The sequence below is a fragment of the Lithobates pipiens genome, unplaced genomic scaffold, assembly GCF_037356315.1.
Source record: "Lithobates pipiens isolate NorthernLeopardFrog02 unplaced genomic scaffold, aLitPip1_a1.2 Scaffold_1, whole genome shotgun sequence".
Classification (NCBI taxonomy): Eukaryota; Metazoa; Chordata; class Amphibia; order Anura; family Ranidae; genus Lithobates; species Lithobates pipiens.
Window position 1 is genome coordinate 181,063,313 of NW_027507685.1, and position 19,524 is coordinate 181,082,836.

Genomic DNA, 19,524 nt, shown 5'->3' on the forward strand with positions numbered 1-19,524 from the left:
CTTATAGCCTAGGCCATCTTTATGTAGAGCAACAATTCTTTTTTTCAGATCCTCAGAGAGTTCTTTGCCATGAAGTGCCATGTTGAACTTCCAGTGACCAGCATGAGAGAGTGAGAGTGATAACACACCTGCTCCCCATTAACACCTGAGACCTTGTAGCACAAATGAGTCACATGACACCAGGGAGGGAAAATGGCTAATTTTCACTTAGAGGTGTACTCACTTTTGTTGCGAGCGGTTTACACATTAATGACTGTGTTGAGTTATTTTGAAGGGACAGCAAATTTACACTGCTATACAAGCTGTACACTCACTACTTGTAGCAAAGTGTCATTTCTTCAGTGTTGTCACGTGAAAAGATATAATAAAATATTTACAAAAATGTGAGGGATGTACTTACTTTTGTGAGATACTGTAGGGGTGCTGCTGTTTTATGTAAGCCAAGAAATAATGTACAAATAAAAACAATATTACACATACAAATTTTGTGATGCTTTAATATGATGTTATTTATCCTGTTCTGGAGAATCGTACTGTTCTATAACTCTGCATATAGCAGAAAGGCATGTCGATTTGAAGATTTGGTGTTTTTCCTATGTCATGCTCAAAGTCACATAAAATGCAGAGCCCTCTGCCCACCAGACAGTATTTAATAAAACATTTTTATGTATTGATAAGTGGTTCCGCTATCAATGCCCTGCTTCCCATACTTTTTGCTTGTCAGTCCCTTGATTATAAGCCTCGGAAATGGACCGAACTGATTTTCAAATGTTGCCTCCCATTGATATCAAAGCGGTAGGCAATAAAGTTTGCCATTTGCAGATTTTACCATGGGTTTCAATGTTCCTGCAAATTAAACCCAGACAGATTCACTCATCTCTACTTGACAGGTATCTGACTACTCCAAACTCACTTGAGGACGTGACTCATTAAAAAAAAAAGCTAACGATTGACATGGTAAAACTAGTGCAAGCATGTCAGTGATCCAAAAACTAGTGTTCCATTACAGTTATCACTTTGCAGCTTAGTATGGAATTATGCTATGTAAATGGGAACATGTAATACATATAAAGTAGGTGTTACCTAATTAATTGCAGTAGTAAAAATAGACTTTAACCAGTTCCCGCAAAATTTTTAACCAAATGATGGCTGGGCCGGCCTCTCGTCGATCTGGGTAGACAACAAATGACGTCCTCCTGGATTCATAGTTTCATAGTTTCATAGTTAGTAAGGTTGAATAAAGACACCAGTCCATCCAGTTCAACCTGTGTGAGTGTCTACAATTGTCCCTATCCCTATACATTGCTCACTCACATCAGTCCCTACCCTCAAGGAGCCCACGATCCAAGGTTCCCATTCATATACTAGGGACAATTTTGGACAGAAGCCAATTAACCTACCTGCATGTCTTTGGATTGTGGGAGGAAAACGGAGTACCCGGAAGAAACCCACACAGGCACAGGGAGAACATGTAAACTCCAGGCAGGTAGTGTCATGGTTGGGATTTGAACCAGCGACCACTTCTTACTGCTAGGTGAGAGTGCTAACCACTACACCACTGTGCTGCCATGGGGCCACACAGTGGCACGATCTTTTACTGGCTTTGTCCACTGGACACAGCAGATGACTGATCAGTGTACTGGCTCGCCGCCGGTACCATGTGACCTGCTGTGATCAATCACAGCAGATCATATGGCAGTTGTTGACAATGGATGGCTTCCTTTCATGCCATTCATTGTGTACAACTGTACAATGATGTTGCTAGCTGTGATTGGTCAGTGCAATCACATGGTACAGACAGGGCCAATCAGGGTGCATCAGTTCCATGTAATTAATTTTGGCCAATCACAGCTATTTAAAACAAAACAAACTGAATAAATCAGTTTTGTTTAGTAAAATGCTTGCTTATAGCAATGCAGTGCACTGCTATAAGCAATCATAACCAAAAAATAATAATTCTGATCACTTTGTTAGACTAGTACATTACTACTATGGTAACAATATATTGCTCTGGTCACAGTGTGTTAAAAAAAAAAAAAAACTGTAAAAAAAATAAATAATTTAATAAAAACGAAAAAAATAATATTTAAAAAAATACTTTCTCCAGTCAGTATCCCTGATCAGCACCACACCAGTTATATGATAACACTGCACTGCACTGAACTGCTGACAGTATGTAAAAAAATAAAAATAAATTGTGAACATTTTTTTTAATTTCTTAATTTTCCAAACGATTATGACAAAAAAATCACAACTTCAAAAAGCTCTTACTACCTTGGACCTTCTATTCACCAAAAAGGGGACATTTGGGTGATATTTGTACTGTCCTGGCATTTTCGGGCCTCAAGAAATTAGATAGGCCGTCAGTACATAAGGATTGATCAATTTTCACATATATACCAAAGTTTGTGGACTCTATAACTTTCACACAGACTAATGATTTGGGTTATTTTTTTTACCAAAGAAATGTAGCAGAATACACTTTGAAGAAAATGTATGAAGAACAATTATTTATTTGCAAAATATTATAACAGAAACAAAGAAAAATGCTTTGTTTCCCCAAATTTTCAGTTGTTTTTCAATGATTTTGCAAGCTCAGTGGTGATTAAACACCACCAAAAGAAAGCTCTAGTTGTATGATTAAAATGATAAAAAATTTGTTTGGGTTCAGTGTTGCAATTGTCATTCAAACTTGAACCTGAAACTTGAAAATTATCTTGGACAGGAAAGGGATAAATGTGCCCAGTATTGAAGAGGTTATTCTTATTATACAGGATTTATATAGTACCAACAGTTTGCACAATAACAGCCCATTCTCGAAATGATTGACATTGGGGTAAGTGTGTAGAGATGCAGAACCTATGCCTATGAACTGTTTTCCTGGCATCCATGGTAGCAGAGTCAGCCGAGGACCCATTCTCATGCTACCTCTAGAGCAAGGATCCTCAAACTACGGCCCTCCAGCTGTTGTGAAACTACACATCCCATGAGGCATTGTAAAACTCTGACATTCACAGACATGGCTGGGCATGATGGGAGTTGTAGTTCCTGAACAACTGGAGGGCCATAGTTTGAAGACCCATGCTCTAGAGAGCAAGTCTTTACACAAGACCATCCCTTTTTTCCTGAACCTGTTGGCACTTTATAAAGCTTACTCATGGTCCTTTTTTTTTTTTGCATTATAATCACATAGTTTTTGCTATCTGTGGTTTACACAAAGCATAACTTTAAAAAGAAAGTTGATATTTAACTGAATTCAGTGATAATGCTTTTATTTGATGCAAATGAGTTAAAGCCAGAATTTAGCAAAGTGACAAGCAGCTGTAGCAAGCTGTGAAAGTAAACAGATGCCAGATTCCTGGTGTGTGCTTTCCTTTTTCTTTTATCAGATCAGATACGGTCTCTTCAGAGCACTTTTCTCCAGTCACAAAAAAATGCAGTAATATTCTCCTGGTTGCGGACTGAATGTAATTTTCCTGGGGGATGGAAGCTTGAGATGTTAAAAGAAGGTGTTTATCTGCAGACGTGATTATATCAGCATGTGGAGGAAAACACAGTACACCCACAGAATGAGTGACGGGCCAAACTATTGTATTCGCTATAGATCTGATATATAGCCTGCCCATTATTCATCACTGTCCAAGACTTGTCTGTCTGATCAACATCCTGTCTATATTTAAAACCATGGCATGAAAGCCCACAGGATATTTCACCTTTAATCTCTCAACAATAAAGTGAACCTGTTCACATTAAAAATGGTTGTGTTAAACATATAATATAAATATATTCATATAGCAAGTATTCTGTTCAATACCTAGAACAAATGATTTCATTTTGAATTATATTAATGCAGTGAGAGATCAGGTGACAGGCCAGTGCATTGTCTTGCTGGAATATCCAATTTTCCTGGGCTCATTAATAAAATGGTATCAATTGTGCCACTCTTCAGAGATAGTATTTATAAAAAGAGAAAAAGCACATAATTTAGGAAGCTTGTGTGTGAAACACGGTCAAGCCCACTTATCGCTTTACAATCCACAATCCTGCCATGCTACTAAGCAATTTAAACCAAATCTTGCTAACAATTTTCTTGTAAAAGCATTTAGACAAGGATAAAAAAAATACCCCGCAGCGGCAAGTTCCTCAGCTATACAACCATTTTACTGCCATGAACTAAACAAGAAACAGGAACTTCTTTTAATATTAAGGGGACTATTAAAGATTCACTGGGCAAGTCATCAAATAAATAATTAACATACATTCGCCCAAGTGATTCAAAAGGATTATGCCCCCATTCCACAATCTTGTTTATGCAATTTAGACATCCCCCTAAGAAAGCCACGTGACCCTGTGGCGTAACGCATAGAGGAGGGGCAAGAAGAACAGTACAGCAAGTGAACCCGGGGGGAGGTTCTGCAGACATGTGGCTGGTGTCATGGAGGCAGTACACTGCACTTAATATTGAGTGAGGTTAGAGTGGTGCGCTCTAAGAACCCTGAACCTATACTTAGTCTTTAGTTTTAAATCATATAAGCACTATTGGAGATCATTTTTTTATGGCATACATACAGGGATTCCATGGTGGAAAACATTGCCGCTGGCAAGGAGGATAATAAGGAGACAGAGAATGTTTACCTATTAGTCCTTTGGTGACTAAAAAGCAATTACTGACCAAACCTAAATGTGAGGTAACTGGCATAGAGGTGAGAGCATACCCTGAAGGAGTGGTGATTACCTGCATAGAGTTTTAATTTGACTTTTATTGTGTTTTTTTGCATTTGGTGTTTTACATCAACTAAGGACTGTAAGTTGTACATGTCCACTGTTTAAAATATCGCTTAAGTACTGTAAAATGTATATCAATAGGCGCAGAGGTAGAATAATACCTATCCATATATCCGTTTAGAAGCTTATTGTACAGCATTATTATTATTATTATTACACCACTGTTGATTGTGCACTCTGAGTTGTATTTGAGAGATACAGTTTTTCATTCTTATTTTTATTTTTTACTTATTGTATCCTTTTTTGAATATACCCCTGTATACAGTCAATTTAGATTATATCAGGAGCGCAGCACATTCATTGTATTATTCAAAAGGATTCAGCTCCCATTCCACACTCTTGTTTATGCAATTTACCATTGTCTCCCTTTTCACTGGTCCCCCAGACTGTCTCACTCAGCTCTCTTGGCTCTCCTGACTCGATCACACTGGTAGTCTCCTGGCACCCTGGGCTCTCTCACTCGTTCCAGACCTCCTCCATATTCCCTTAGTCCCTTGGACTCGTCTAGTTGTTCTAGCTCTCCCAGTCTTCCAAACTCGCTTTGCCACCTGTACACCTGTACTCTTTCAGCCAGATGGACATGAAATCTCTCCTCCAGCATTAAGTGCTGTCTTTTGAGTGAAGCACCTCTCCTAATAGGAGCCTCCTGGATAGTGGAGCGCACACATCTCCTGAAAGCAGCACTGAGCTCACAATGCCTGCAGGTCTCTAGTAAGACCTGGACTTAGGATTGAAGGCTTCATCCCACCCAAGACTCTTTGAAGCCTTTGGACTCTGGATTACAAAGCCCGGGGAAAAGTGAATACCCAGTTTTCTATGCTCAGTACAGACATCCTGGAACCCCTCACTCTGCATGCATGAGGACCTTGTGTCGATTCTGCCTACCTTCATACAGTGGCAGGGTCTGGCACTGTCAACACATACAGTATCTATGATTAACCACTTGCTTACTGGGCACTTAAACACCATTCTGCCCAGACCAATTTTCAGCTTTCGGTGCTCTCACACTTTGAATGACAATTACTCAGTCATGCAACACTGTACCCAAATGAATTTTGTGTCCTTTTTTTCCCACAAATAGAGCTTTCTTTTGGTGGTATTTGATCACCTCTGGGGTTTTTATTTTTTGCGCTATAAATGAAAAAAGACCGAAAATTTTGAAAAAAAACGCATATTTCTTTGTTTCTGTGACAGAATTATGCAAATTATTAATGTTTCTTCATAAATTTTGGCCACAATTTATACTGCTACATATCTTTGGTAAAAATAACCCAAATTAGTGGATATTATTTGGTCTTTGTGAAAGTTAGAGAGTCTACAAGGTGTGGTGCGAATCGCACAAAATTGATCACATCTGATGTACTGGTGGACTATCTCGCTTCTTGTGACCCGAACAAGTCAGAAAAGTACAAATACCCCCCAAATGACCCCTTTTTGGAAAGTAGACATTCCAAGGTATTTAGTAAGAGGCATAGTGAGCTTTTTGATGTTGTCATTTTTTTCCCACAATTCTTTGCAAAATTAAGATTTTTCATTTTTTTTTCTCCACAAAATTGTCATTGTAATAGGTTATTTCTCTCACGTGGCATGTGTATACCACAAATGACACCCCCCAAAAAATTCTGCTACTCCTCCTGAGTATTACAATACCACATGTGTGTGACTTTTTCACAGCCTGGCCACATAGAGAGGCCCAACATGCAGGTAGCGCCATCATGTGTTCTAGGAACATAAATTACACATCTAACTTGTTGACTATTTATTACACTTTTGAAGCACCAGGACAATGACACGTGACACTGATGACAGATGGCACTGATACGTGGCAATGATGACACTTATACATGGCACTGATGACAGGTGGCACTGATGACAGATGGCACTAATATGTGGCACTGATGACAGATGGCACTAATATGTGGCACTGATGACACGTGGCACTTATACGTGGCACTGATGACACGTGGCACTTATACATGGCACTGAAGACACGTGGCACTAATACGTGGCACTGATGACAGATGGCACTAATACGTGGCACTAATACGTGCCACCGATGACAGATGCCACTAATACATGGCACCGATGACGCGTGACACTGATGACAGATGGCACTGATAAGTGGCATTGATGACACGTGACACTGACAACAGATGGCACGTGACACTGACAGGTGGCACTGATGACAAATGGCACTGATACGTGGCACTGATGACAGATGGCACTATGTGGCACTGATGACACATGGCACTGATGACACGTGGCACTGACGACAGGTGGCACTGACGACAGGTGGCACTGGGGGCAGGGGGCACTGGGGGCAGGTGGCACTGGGGGCAGGTAGCACTGGGGTGGATGGCACTGGGGGCAGGTAGCACTGGGATGGATGGCACTGGGGGCAGGTAGCACTGGGGTGGATGGCACTGGGGGCAGGTAGCACTGGGGTGGATGGAACTGGGGTGGATGGCACTGGGGTGGATGGAACTGGGGTGGATGGCACTGGGGCAGATGGCACTGGGGCAGATGGCACTGGGGCGGATGGCACTGGGGCAGATGGCACTGGGGCAGATGGCACTGCTGGGGCGGATGGCACTGCTGGGGGAGGATGGCACTTTTTATTTTATTTTTTTACTTTTACAAAGGAAAGCAGAACGGCTGCCGCTGCAGCCGTTCATCTCTCCCCTCTCACACTGTCTGTGCGAGGAGGGAGAGCGGCGCTGAGAGATGATCTCATATGTTTACATATGAGATCATCTCCCATTGGACACGCCGATCACGCTGTAAACGGCGGCTGTGATTGGCCGTTTACAGCGATCTGTGTTTGCCTGTCTACGGGGGACACGGCGAACACAGAACTTCCGCAATGCGCGCCCGCGGCGGCGTGCATTGCGGAAGTAAACATCAGGCCGTCCAGGGACGACCACCCGGACGAACGCGCCTGCTCTATGGCCGTCATTCGGCTATAGGGCGGGCGCGAGGTGGTTAAAAGGATTCAGCCTGCAGGTAAATCTGCCAACAATAGCTCTCCATGGTGCTGAAATTGTATTTCTGATACCAGTTTGCATGCGATTTAGCTTGGAAAGAAGGAGCTTAGAGGTGGTTTCCTCACAAAAAACAGGGATCCCTGATCTAAAGCTTCTGGACAAAAAGTTCCCTGTGACATTACTGCCCATATTTGGAATAATACCAAATATTGAAAGTGATGTCTCAGAGAATTGCTTTCCAATAGTTCCCTGGTCATATAAAATGATCGTAGGTTTGCTCCTCACTCCTTTTACTTGCTCATGCTAGATGGATGTCATGGAACATCGTTAGACACCACTGGATCCTGGAAAATAGTCATTTATTTGAAAAAACATTGGAAGGACATTGGAACCTGTAGCAGGAGATTTATGAGCCTGGGGCTGCTTCACTGATTACAAATCTTGGATGAACATATGGTAAATTTGTACTCTGTAGAAAAGTAGTAAACTTTAAACAACAACAAAATGCAACACAATTTGCAGGAAATAAAGAAAACATTTTTTACTTCTTTCTTTTTCATTGATCTAACCTTTTGTAAAATGGCTACATGATGATAATAATGTCCTGTGTAATCAGAGGCCCTATGCATACATTGCTGGTTGCTAATAAGATGTTTCATTGGTAAAACTTTGCCTCAGTGTACACGCAAGCCATTGATTGGCCACGATGTGATGTCAATACGCAAGCTCCGCCCCCTATACACATGTCGTTAAGGTGTTGACTAGCTCCACCCCTACTGAAGAAGTCAACAACTAGACAACGCACGTATAAGGGGCTGAGCTTGCGTATTGACGTCACATCATGGCCATCTTGAGATCTATTGTGTCTAAATGCTTTTCCAGCTTGCACGGCTTGTAGTGCCATCCTTGTGAGTTTTTTACCTATCTTTGTTATGAGAATAAATATTTTACAAACAGAGAGCACTAGATTTTGCCTTCCTTTTTGCATATCTGTCCTACTTGGCAAGACGATCAGGCTATATGACCCAAAAGAGCAGGTATCTTGGAGGAGGAAGGACTTTAATCATCAGCACTTCGCCAGTTATCTTAATTATCCCGAGGGGAATACTGCTGATTTTACTTAGATGTGAGGTGAGCACACTGTAAGACTGGTGGAGAGCACAAGCACCTTGTCTGGTTTCTTTGCACTATGTTTCTGAATTCACTTCAATCAGTTACTGGATATGTATAATGAACTATGAAGCACATATATTTTTCTTATGGACTATTAATTATGTATTTTTCCCGAATTGTTTATTAAGATTAATCACTATTGATTTACACTCATAATAATAGCACAACACTGTTTTTGTTATTTTGAATGCACAAATAGGGCTTCAATCACCACATTGATGGTGCCTGCAAACACTTTTTGTAAATATAAATAAAAGAGCAGAAATGTATTTTCAAGAAAATGTAAATGTATTACAAAAGTGCATTGCTGTACAGACGCCTCTTTTGGTCTCTATATTCAAAAGATTGCATAACTAGTTGTTGCCCAGCTTCATAATCCATATACTTTATTTCAGGAAACCTGAGAGAATCATTTCTCAATAGCATGATTGTATCAACATGGGTGAGAGACCCCCTCCTCGCACATGCTGCTCTTTTGTCCTTAAATCCTCCCTGTGTTTCTATCTACAAACACTCCTTTCTTGTTTATAAATGTAATGATTTCTATCTGCAAATGTCAGGGTTCCCCACTGCTGCACAACCAGTCATTATGCCCTCTTTCACAACAAGCCGCCCATAGGGTCTGCGCTAAAAATGCCGCTATTTTTAGCAGAGTTTTACCTTCGGATTTTCAGCGCATTTTGGCCGCTAGTGGGGCGCTTTTACCCCCGCTAGTGGCCGAGAAAGGGTTAAAACCACTTGCAATGACTGCATTTTGCCGGCGGTATTGCAGCGCTGCCCCATTGATTTCAATGGGGAGCAGTGGTGGAGGAGCGGTAAACACACCGCTCCTTCACCGCTCCAAAGAAGCTGCTGGCAGGACTTTTCCTGACGTCCTGCCAGCGCACAGCTCCAGTGTGAAAGCCCTCTGGCTTTCACACTGGAGACAACTGAGTTTAAGGGTGGATTGCAGGTGCTATTTCTAACGCTATAGGGCCTGCAAAATGCCCTCAGTGTGAGAGGGGTCTTAGTATTTTCAACTTGCATCCAGACACAGAAAACAGTCCTTGAGTTTTTGTTTTGTTGTTTTATTGAAGGGATAATAACTTGGTTGAGGTTTGGGATTATGGGATGCCCAACTTGACAATAACAAAAAGAACCAGGGACAAATTTCTCCCTATATACAACTCCAGTTGATCCTCCTGCACAGCTTGATGATTTTCTGTACAGCTCTGCTTGACTTACTCTGCAGTACTCATATTGATTTATTCTTTTGGAAACTAAGCCATTGTACACACGGTCGGAGATTCCATCGGAATGTGTCCTATCGGACCGTTTTGTCAGATATTCCGACTGTGTGTGGTCTGAATCGGACTGTTTCCATCAGAATATCCGACGGACTAACTTTTCCAACTTGCCGGTAAAATTTTCCGACCAAATGCTCCGATCGGATATACTCCGATCATGTGCAGCCTACTCCGACGGACAAAGTGCCACGCATGCTCAGATCAAATTTCTAGACCAAAGCTATTGGCTACTAGCCTGAACGTAGTCCTGTTGTAACGAAATAACGCCATCATGTTATGTACAATCGGATTTTTCGACAACTTAGTCCGACCGTGTGTATGCAACATCACTTCCAGACCTCTTCCGGAATTAATCCGTCTGAATCACTCCGACGGATTTGGTTGTCGGAATCTCCGACCATGTGTACAAGGGCTTACAGTCTCTTGTTAGCTCAGCAAAAGCCACTTACAGGCTAAAAACACTCAGTCCCTTAGAAAAGTAGCACATGTGGAGTGAACTGCATCCCGGAACACATCCAACTTCCCTGTAGATACTGGTCCCAGTTCTACCACTGCAGGAAATGCTAGTCCACCTGGCCACCTCTTCACCAGCCCATCTGGCGTTTTGCCTATAGTTTGCCTACTCTCACTCTAGCAGCACACACTAGTGAGTGCTACAAATACATAAAGAATAACTAATAATAATTATTATTGCAATATACAGTATAATTATTTTCATATTGTCAAATAATAATATTTTCAATATGCTAATACATATATTTACACTAAGTTTATCAGATTAGATTACATTTTGAAAGTTCCCTTACCTTCCCCAACCCCCCAGCACAGGGTTCATATGTAACCTACCCTTCTCAGTCACATACTTACCAAGTTCTAGAATCAAGTCCCCTAGTGTTCTGCTACAATGTTTACATGCTCTTTTTACCACTTGCCATGCAGTAGAACCCTACAAACTTCTGCTGGTAGGGGGGAGAAAATATATAGCGTGGGTTACGTCTACACACTGTGAGGTTGGGAAAAACGGTATGGAAAACTTAAAAAAAATATATTTTCAAAGTGGCCTTACACTTTATTATACTTTTTTTAAATATCGGGGGAAAAGGATAATAAGTTCTACTTTATGATGATATACAAAACATGTCGTGAGATTTAAAATCTACTGGCCAGCTTTAGTTAAAGTGGAGGTCCAGTCAAATACTTATGTCCCATACAGATGGTCAGATATTCCGACAACAAAATCCATCTGGGTTTTTCCGACGGATGTTGGCTCAAACCTGTCTTACATATACACAGTGACACAAAGTTGTCGTAAAATCTGATCGTTTGGAACGAGGTGACGTACAAAATGTACGAAGGGACTACGTAGTGGTCAGTAGTCAATAGCTTTCATCTCCAAATTTTTTCTGAGCATGCGTGGCACATTGTGCGTCGGAATTCTCTACACACAATCGGAAAAAGTCAGAGAAAAATGAAATGGAAAGATGTGTATACTTACCTATTCTCAGGGTGCTTCAGCCTGGTCACATGGTCTCCCCAGTGCCTGGCCTTCAGTGAAGAGAAGAGATCGTGAGAGCGGCTGCAATGCCCATGTGGTGACGTCACTCATAGGCTTAATATAGGGCATTCATTGTCGGCTGAACCTCCTCTACACTGAAGCTGGGAGCTGATCATATGATCGGCCTGGAGCCCCCTCAGAATAAGTATAGGAACCTTTCCTTTACAGGGTTAGAATAAGCTTAGACTTTAGGCTCATAGCAAAGGTTGATTAGCCAAAGCTTGCTTTAACTGTTCTACAGAAGCAGTAACATGATTAATGTCTTTCTTCCTGTCTCTTAATGAATTTTGTTTAATCACAATCCCAGGTTCCAGTTCTGGAAAGAAAGTTTAAGAACTCATAACTGCTATACCTTGCAGTACACTTGTTCCCATGCACAGTTAGCTCCACTTTTATATAAAAAAAAAATCCCTCCTTAGTGGGCGTAGTTAGTGCCCATGTAAATGTCAGTGTGGTAGGGCCTAGGTAGATGGGGCATGGGAGCCAGACACCCTAAAGTTGATAAGATCTAATCTAATGCAGGGCTGAAATCTCAAGGTGAGGTGGTGAGGAATAGTTGTAGTAGCCCTGTCTTCCCTGACCTTCTTCGTCAGGTCATGCAGCTGGATGAATAATGTCTTGGGTCTTGAAGGCCTTGACAGAGTCCTCGGATGTAAGTAATGGTGAAGCCTGGGAATGAGTGTGCCCGGCTGGGCAGAACTTAAGAAGGGACATTGGGAAGAGAATGATATACTAAAGGAAGCACCTTGATTCTCCCCAACCCTCAGCTGTGTGTCCTGTGACTTGCTGAAGGAAGCTTAATGTTGTTGACTTAGTATAGTCAAGGTTGAACTAGATGGAATTGTGTCTTTTTTTTCAGCTTGACTAACTATATAAGTATACACAGGGAAGTGGTCCCAGCTATGTGGTGCTCCCCAAGAGAACAATGTAGGTTGTGGCAGGTTGACTCCACTCTTTAATATGGCAGTCTGGACCAGGTTTTGCATGAAACAGGTACACTAATGGCACAGATGTATGCTGGGTTTATGTTAGAGACAGAGTTAGGGGTTAGTGGCCCTACCCTTCCGAGGTGGTCAGTGTGTGACGGGAACCATGAGAGGTGCACCTTTCAAAATATTGTCCAGGATAGGAAAGTTTGGGGCATGAGCCTGAGAGAGAGAGAGAGGTGGTCTGGGACAGACGGAGCAGCTGGGACGCTGCACAAAGGTGTTTGATGGTCAGGAAATGTGTTTGATGTGTTTGATGGTCAGGAAGACCAAAACTACTAAGTTGGGCAGTAAAGCTGCATAAAGAGCCACAAGGCTGAATGTTGTGTCCTTTATTGTATTGATGGTGAGAACCAACTGTATGGGAAGATATCCATGTGGACATTTTGTTCTACTTTTAAAAAAAAGTGGGCAGAAAAAGTCCTAAATCGTACTTCTGTCGTGGAGTAAACTCATTGTTATGCACTACCAATGAGCTACAAAATCCCCAAATTGTCACGAAGGGGGTTATTTACAAAAGGCAAATCCACTTTGCACTGCAAGTGCACTTGGAAGTCCAGTCACTGTAAATCTAAGGGGTAGATCTGAAATGAGGGGAATCTCTGATGATTTTATCATCCAATCATGTGCAAGCTCAAATGCTGTTTTTTATTTTCCTTGCATGTCCCTCTCGGATCTACAGCAACTGCACTTCCAAGTGCACCTCCAGCGCAAAGTGGATTTTCCTTTAGTAAATAACCCCCAAAGTGTAGTAGGAAGATGGCTCAAAAGATGTGTATTTGCGGTAGGCGCTGAAATGACTGCTACAGAATGGCTAATCTTGCATGTGTCGTTCTGCACCGAAGATTCTGCTAGTATGTTAATGTGATATATTTATTGTAAATTTAAATATTCACTGTAAATGGAAGGTTTACAGTAAACTGTGAATCATGCATTTATGTGTGGACATTCCTTTATTCTTAAATGTTAGGGCCTCTGATTGGGGATGTCGTGAGCGGGCCTCAGGCCATAAGTATGTCACAAGCAGGTTGAGAGTTTCTCCATATAGGTGGGTGTTTATTCTATTTGAGAAGTGAGGAGGAGACTTGTTACAGTTTGGCACCAACACTGTCCAAATTGTAATCACAAATCTGGCACAGTTGGCAGATAGGACACCCCCTGTCCCTATATCGGGCTCTGTTATTGGACCAGAGCACAAGGTGGTGGTTCAAGCTCAAGACTTTTGTGCCATTTTGTTGGAGAAATTCATACACTGTGACCTATGTGGTGATGCCCCACTACATACCTCTGCTATATAGGGAGGTTATATAATACACCAGTATTTGGTTGGTCATGTGCAGAGGCTTTGTGGTCTGTCAAACTGGCACAATGGAGGCCCTGGTCCTCTGCTGTACTGGTTGTATGTATGGAGTGTGGGGAACTTATGGGAGATATGACACCCTGGGCTCACTGTGGTGCCTGCAAGGTTTTTCCCTTAGAGGTCCTCCCTGGGAGCTAAGCAGCTCATGAACAGAGTGCCATGAAAAGAGCATGCTATTTGCATGGCAGTGGGGACTCCCAGCGATCATCTTCATCAACCTTAGAAATACCAATTCAGGATCTCCAGACCTGGCTTGGTCCAAACAAACTATTTAAAGTTCACCAAAATCTGCAGATCAGCTTTAGAGCTTTGATCAAATAAAAATCTGTTTGCTTAAACTCATAGCCTGCAACCTCCCTCTTCACATGTAATTACACTGTTGGAGAGGATTGTAAATATATTATGAACTCAAATGTGAGTGACACTGTTAATTGCCAGCTCCTATCTCTCTGCAGTGAATCACCTGTTGATGAGATCCTGCTCGTCAGTCCTCCTTACTTAAGCCGTCCTGCCCTGATGATCTCTGCCTTCGCCTGGTTAACATCACAGAGATTCTCTCCTGTGTGCCTGTTAAAGACTTGCCTGGCTGATGTTAGTTCTGGCTCCAGAACCTGCTTGGTGTTCAACTACGCTGATCCCTTGCTTCCTGACTTTCTGGCATGTCTGACTAACTTCTGTCTTGGTCTGATACATGGTTTCTGACAAGTGCACTTTGAATGTCACCTGTAACAACATCTCCTCTGCGCCTCTTTCGCTTTCTGTTGGGGTACTCCAAGGCTCTGTCCTTGGGCCCATTCTATTCTCTCTCTATACTTCTTCCCTGGACCAGTTGATAACCTCCCATGGCTTCCAATACCACCTCTATGCTGACAACACCCAGATCTATCTCTCGACTCCTCAACTCACCCCCTTAATCTCCACACGTATCACAAACTTACTGAGCAACATATCAGTATAGATGTCACACCACTTCTTCAAACTCAATCTTTCTCAGGCTGGGTTCACACTGGCAAATGCAGCAGCTCACAGCAGGAGTCCAGTGCATCTCCATTCACTGTTTCAGGTCCGATTTAGCATTGTTGGCTGAATTCGGACCTGAAATGGACAAAAAGACGCACAGGGCAACTGCGGACATTTGTGAACCGGCTTCATAGAGAGACGATCACAATCTCCTGCTATGCAAATTGGATGCGGGGAAACCCCACATCCAATTCACAATAGTGTGAACCCAGCCTAAAACTGAACTTGTAATATTTCCTCCTCTTTGATCCCCTCCCCATGACTTCACCATTGAAATCAACGGCACAACCATTGGATTCTCCGCACATGCCAGGGTGCTAGGTGTAATCCTAGACCTTGACCTCTCCTTCAGCCCCCCAATCCAATCACTGGCTAAATCTTGCCACCTTAACCTCCACAACATTTCCAGAATTTGCCCCTTCCTAGCTAATGACAACACAAAATAATGTATTCACTCCTTGGTTATTTCCCACCTTGACTACTGCAACTCCCTCCTCACTGGCCTACCTTTACACAGGCTATCCCCCTTCAGTCTTTTATGACTGCTGCTGCTAGACCAGGGCTGAAAATTTCAAAGTCGTGAGCTACTAGCCAGGTCTCAAGGGTTACCAGTTGCCCCTACCAAAAATCCTACCCCCCCCCCCCCCTAAACACACCCTCATAAATTACCTCATGAAATGACACTTACATGTTTTATGCAAAGCATATTCTACGAGGCATAATGAGTCTTGCCATGTCATTTTTTTCCACAAGTTTTTGGAAAATGTGGAAAGAAAATAAAAAACACTTTTTTTTTATACAAAGTTGTCTATTTATAAGATATTTCTAACACATAGCATGTACATACCAAAAATTGCACCCCAAAATAGATTGATGTCAGTAAGTCAACAGCAGGGTGAGGGTCTCAGTAAGATAAGACCTGAGCACAGGGCTAGAGGCTTCTCCCACTCAAATCTCAGCGAAGCCTCCTGTCTCCAGACCCAAATCCCCAAATTACAAAATTCCCAAAAGTTCCACATACAGTGGTGTGAAAAAGTGTTTGCCCCCTTCCTCATTTCCTGTTCCTTTGCATGTTTGTCACACTTAAGTGTTTCGGAACATCAAACCAATTTAAACAATAGTCAAGGACAACACAAGTAAACACAAAATGCAATTTGTAAATGAAGGTGTTTATTATTAAAGGTGAAAAAAAATCCAAACCATCATGGCCCTGTGTGAAAAAGTGATTGCCCCCCTTGTTAAAACATACTATAACTGTGGTTGTCCACACCCGAGTTCAATTTCTCTAGCCACACCCAGGCCTGATTATTGCCACACCTGTTCACAATCAAGGCATCACTTAAATAGGAGCTGCTTGACACAGTAAGGTCCACCAGAAGATCCTTAAAAGCTACACATCATGCCGAGACCCAAAGAAATTCAGGAACAATTGAGAAAGAAAGTAATTGAGATCTATCAGTCTGGAAAGGGTTATAAAGCCATTTCCAAAGCTTTGGGAATCCAGCGAACCACAGTGAGAGCCATTATCCACAAATGGCGAAGACATGGAACAGTGGTGAACCTTCCCAGGAGTGGCCGGCCGCCCAAAATTACCCCAAGAGCGCAGCGACGACTCATCCAAGAGGTCACAAAAGACCCCACAACAACGTCCAAGGAACTGCAGGCCTCACTTGCCTCAGTTAAGGTCAGCGTTCATGCCTCCACCATCAGGAAAAGACTGGGCAAAAATGGCCTGCATGGCAGAGTTCCAAGGAGAAAACCACTGCTGAGCAAAAAGAACATCAAAGCTCGTCTCACTTTCTCCACAACACATCTTGATGATCCCCAAGACTTTTGGGACAACATTCTGTGGACCAATGAGACAAAAGTGGAACTCTTTGGAAGGTGTGTGTCCAAGTATATCTGGCGTAGAAGGAACACTGCATTTCATAAAAAGAACATTATACCAACAGTAAAATATGGTGGTGGTAGTGTGATGGTCTGGGGCTGTTTTGCTGCTTCAGGACCTGGAAGACTTGCCGTGATAAAAGGAACTATGAATTCTGCTGTCTACCAAGAGATCCTGAAGGAGAATGTCCGACCATCTGTTCGTGTACTCAAGCTGAAACGAACTTGGGTTCTGCAGCAGGACAATGATCCTAAACACACCAGCAAGTCCACCACCGAATGGCTGAAGAAAAACAAAATGAAGACTTTGGAGTGGCCTAGCCAAAGTCCTGACCTGAATCCTATTGAGATGTTGTGGTATGACCTTAAAAAGGCCGTTCATGCTCGAAAACCCTCTAATGTAACTGAATTAGGACAATTCTGCAAAGATGAGTGGGCCAAAATTCCTCCAGGACGCTGTAAAAGCCTCATTGCACGTTATCGCAAATGCTTGGTTGCAGTTGTTGCTGCTAAGGGTGGCCCAACCAGTTATTAGGTTTAGGGGGCAATCACTTTTTCACACAGGGCCATGATGGTTTGGATTTTTTTTCACCTTTAATAATAAACACCTTCATTTACAAATTGCATTTTGTGTTTACTTGTGTTGTCCTTGACTATTGTTTAAATTGGTTTGATGTTTCGAAACACTTAAGTGTGACAAACATGCAAAGGAACAGGAAATGAGGAAGGGGGCAAACACTTTTTCACACCACTGTATGTGAGACCCCTGTGTACTACAGTAGCAGGGCAACATATCAGTCCAAGCAGTAGGCAAATGCAAAGTTGATAAAAAGGCCAGGGTCAGTTCACATGGAAGGCAGAAACATGGTGGATCAACAGTTCAGTTAGTATGCAGAGGCAATAAACAGGCCAGGGTCAGTTCTTGTAGAAGGCAGAAACGTGGTGGATTAACAATTCAGACAGTAGGATGAGCATGTGTGAAAATGTTGGAAGCATTCTCCAATGCATAGGCCGGGTTGAAAGGGATACTTTGGACAATGACAGCTGGTATCTCTTCTAACTTCTACTTTGCTACATATGCAGCATCTTTTTTGCCATCTTCGGCCTGCTTCAGATGGTGGAATGCTCTCTGGGAAATGGTGCTCATAAAGTCAGCTAACAGCATTTTTCTAGGGGGGTCTTTGCTGGTAGGCGAGGGACATGACTATTTCTTCTATGAATTTTAGGAAGGGGGTGGGTCTTTCTGTGGATTTGGTGTAGGTGAGAATTGTAAATGGCCAAATGAATAAGATAAATGACAATGTCCCTATACTAGAAATGGGACCTCCTTGTTTCCAAATAGGCCTGAAGCATTTGATCATTGAAATCCACCCCCTCATGTAAAAATTATAATCTTGGATGCATGCAGGTTTTTGAATGGCACTCTCCACTGAGGTGTCATGAATGGGGGACAGCATGTATACATCCCTCTTTTCTTTCCACTTCAAGGTCAGTACTTCGTCGTGTAACAAAACGTCCCACACTCCGCTTGAGTGTTTGTCATATCCAGTCTGAATATAGATATCAAATATTCCAAAACTGCTGACAACCGAGAACTAGACAGTACTCGTTTTGGTGGCTGAACACAAACTGATTTATTTGAGATCTCACACAAATATATACATCAGGATGATAATACAAACTGTAACCATAAACCTAATTAACATGAGCTAATTAACTAATCATTACCCAGACTAGGTGACTCAAAGATATAACCTTTTAGGTCAGCCTTGCCATCTTCTAACTCTCAACTTACAATACCTATAAGTAGAAACACATCTCCCACTAGTTTGCTAGGAGACAAAAGTGTGTGTTAATGAGCACAATTAACAATGGGTGAAAGACCCTCCAGACTAGTAGACAACAAGGCTAGGACCTGAAAGGTCATATATCTGAGTCACCTAGTCTATAAATGATTAGTTAATTATGTTTTCAAAGTTAATTCTCCTGAAACCACAGTTGGGTTTTGGGGCTAATTTTACTAAATTTATGGTCTCAATACCAGTCTGGCTGGGTTGCACTGGGTTGTCCTTGACCACATGTGTCAATGTCACCATCGGCAAGATTTAGAACGCAGTCTAGCTGGGTGTATTGAATATCACGTTTCTCTCAAAATCAGCCCAGTGGGAGTGTTCTCCTGCTGTGCTTTTTGGGAGGTGGTATTTAAGGTACTGACATCACGTGGTCTGGGGTTCCGGTCCAGAGAGGGTTTTCTGTCTATTGGGTTCTGGTCCTCCTGACCAGCCCCCTGGCCCTCCTGGACTGGGGTGCGGAATCATGCATTTCCAAGTCTCGGGGCTGGCTGGCTCGAGGTGAAGCAACTGCAGGGACAGGCCTGAATGGATATCGGGGGCTTATTTTTTCAAAGGTGGTCCTGTGCCATCTTTTCTAAGGGAGAGGCCCAGCAACTGGAGAAGCACCCAGGGGAGGACTCTTCAGGAGAAGGCCG